Source organism: Mus caroli, chromosome 8, assembly GCF_900094665.2.
Source record: "Mus caroli chromosome 8, CAROLI_EIJ_v1.1, whole genome shotgun sequence".
NCBI lineage: Eukaryota > Metazoa > Chordata > Mammalia > Rodentia > Muridae > Mus > Mus caroli.
In genome coordinates, this window is record NC_034577.1 from 63,327,551 (window position 1) to 63,330,819 (window position 3,269).

Consider the following 3,269-nt stretch of genomic DNA (forward strand, 5'->3'; position numbering starts at 1 on the left):
ATGCTAAGTAGCTTGGGCAAAGGAAAAGTTCTCATGTCAATGAGAAATTCATACTTTTCTCCATTTCATTTGCATTCTAAATGGGTAATAACCAATCTCTCTCTTTCTCTCTCTCTCTCTCTCTCTCTCTGTCTCTCTCTATATATATATATCTCTATCTATCTCTGACTCTCTCTCTGTGTCTCTGTCTCTCTCCTCTTTTCCCTTTATTTTAAAACTAGAATATAAATGCATACATATATATACATGAATATACATATATACATACATATGTATAAATACATACACACATACATGGACTCATGTATGTATATATACATAAAATATACCAACCAGATGGCTCAGTGGGTTAGTGCACTTGCCTTGGAAGCCTAATAAGCTGAATTTCATCCTGAAAAAAAGAAAAAGTCTGTAATCTCTGCACCTCTAAATCCAGATTGGAGGCTAAGAGAGTAGAACAGCCCTGAAACTCACAAGCTAGACAGATTAGACCATAGAGAACAGCAGAAATGGTCAGAGCCTCTTTCTAACTCTGTGTAAAAAGAGAGCCAGCTCCTGAAATTTCCCTCCAGTCTACACACACACACACACACACACACACACACATACAGAAACACACAAGAGAGAGAGAGACAGAGACAGACACAGAGAGACACGGAGAGACAGAGAGAGGGAGGGGAGAAATACACACACACGAATAACACAGGCAGAGTAATATAAACACATGTATACAAACCCCTAAAATAAAGATTATTTTGAATCATGAATTTAAGTATACTGGTAAATAAATGCTGTTAATATACACCTGTTGTGTGACTAACAATTCAGGGAAATCTCTTCAGGGTCCTCTCATTTATCTTCAGTGTTATCTTCATGGAAGTGGCAGATGTCCTGGAAATTTAATTTTGCATCATATGGTCCTTTCATTCTTCTTTAATAACTGGCTCAAGCATATTTACACAATGAGGAAAGGGATAATGAGTTTGATAACACGTGGTATATGAAAACGTGCCTATGTCTGAAAATTCCACATGCTTTGCTGTTTTCAAGTCCATGATTCTCAGTGAATCCAGTGAACTAAATTCTAACATTTGAACAGTTTGAAGACACATAGATTGCATGCTTNCTCATCCTTTNCCTTTGATCAACAGTGCTTCTTAACTTATTTTGTTGAATCTTCTCTGTGTTATATTGTTTGATGATGCAGAATATGTTTTGGAGTGTGACTTTTTCATGTAAGTATCATGAAACCTGGTACTGAAGGGCAAAAGTAGGTTGATAAGCTATGAATTTCATGGAGGTGTAAAGAGCAACAAATGTATGGATACCTTATTTGCCATGACGCATCAAATCCACTCTCAACACTCACATTTCCTAAATGTATCTGGCTGAATCAGTGAGTGCTCTGGGTTTCCTATCTAAGTTGGCATTATGGAATTTGATCACTTGTTTTGTGACCAANTCCACTGGGCAAAACCCCTGCACAGCTTGGAATGAATCCCTCAGACGTTTGAAGTCACTCCTACTGTACCTAGATGATAGTATGTTAGTTACTTTCTATGGCTATAAGAAAAGACCATGAGAAAGACAACTTCCAGAAGAAAGGGTGTGTTTGAAGTTGGGCTCATGGTTCCAGTTGGATGCACACATCACCATCATGGTTCAGGCAGCAGGCATGGTACTGAAGCAGCAGCAGAATGATCACACCTTGACCTACACAGGAAAGAGAGAACTTTGTGGAAATGGCACCTGTGTACTGTAATCTTAAAGCCCATCCCAGTGACACATATCCTACAAAAGGGACACAACTCCTAATCCTTTCCAAAATAGGTCAGCCATCTGGAGACATTCAAGCCACCACAGAGGTGCTGAGTCAGGTCATTATATTCATCCTCTCTGTGTAACAACAGTCATGGTGATGCAGGATATTTGATGACACTGTGCTTGTGATTGATTGTGTTGTTTACTCAAAAATCTCTTGTCTAGTTATTGTGTGACTCTCTAGCCAGAATACAGACACTTCCTTATCAAACACCCTTAATCCTAAACAATCAAGGTAAAGTTAGTTTGTAGAATGAAGCACCTTGTTTGAAAGTGATGTCTAATTGCATAGCAGAGAAGTTGATGAATCAGAGAAAGTTTTGATTAAATAGGATATGTCCAACTCTCTCAAGAAGAAAGAGGAAAGGGAAGCTATTTGAGAGGAAGTGCAGAGAGAAACAGAGAGAGGAGGCATTTTTACCCAGAGAATTTTAGAGAGATCCATTGAAGAGAGAACCAGCAAGACAGTGGTGAAGGCAGAATGAACCAGAGAATATGAAGGAGTCAGAAGATTAGAAAAAAATTCTAGTTAGTTTGAGGTCAAGTAGAACAAAACATCAAAGGCCAAGAGAGAATCCAGACTGAATCAGTTANCATGGGGAGCAGCTTTGAGCTAGAACACCTGAGTTGAACCAGTCAGCCAGAAATGAAAAAGAACCAGAAATAACGGTATGCTTATTCAGCAGTAGGTATGAGAGGCAGAAAATATTCTAGGCCTATGCTAAGTTTCACACAGGCTAGAAGCTTCCAGGACTAGGCCTAGGTTATCACTTGGATGGAGGTAGTAAGCATCAAAGATTACAATTAGAGCTAGAGCATAAAAGTTACTTTAACATAGAGTTAATAGGTGAGATTTTAGAAGGCATATATAGAATCCATACATGGAACTCAGCAATTCCCCTCTGCTGTAGGTAGTGACATACTTTATTCATACATTTCACAATTCAGCTCCACTGTTCTGATATCCCAGGTACCTAATGGACAACTGTGGAAGATCATTCATTGGGGAAGGGTTAGTGTAGTGCAGAAGAGAGAGGTTCATTTTGTTCTCAAAGCACCTCACTGCCCTATTCACTTCATCTGGCTGGAATTNAAAATTCAGGTCATAAAGACAGAAGAGGACACATTTTGTCCTTTTTTTTATATCTTTCCATTTTGCAGAGAATGATGATGTGAGGTAGCAAAGAGCAGAAGAAAGGAAAGCATAACCCTAAGCAGGTCCCCATTAAAGATTTCTAGATACTCTGGGCCTTTTACTCATCAAGCAGAAAAGAAGCAGAGGTTGCTGAATATCAGAGAGTGTCCTTAGTGATGAAGTGGGTCTGAATACAGAAACATTTTGGTTACTATAAATCAAGATTCTGACATTAGCAGACAGGTGATAAAATGAATAAAATCAGTTAAACTTTAAATCAAAAGTAACATTGCCAAGTACCCAAGGAGCTAAA

At 38.6% G+C, this 3,269-nt stretch overlaps 1 pseudogene; it reads left to right on the top strand.

The window, feature by feature from the left end:
• Positions 1-3,269, top strand: part of LOC110300845 — a 175,840-nt pseudogene that overhangs the window by 171,616 nt on the left and 955 nt on the right.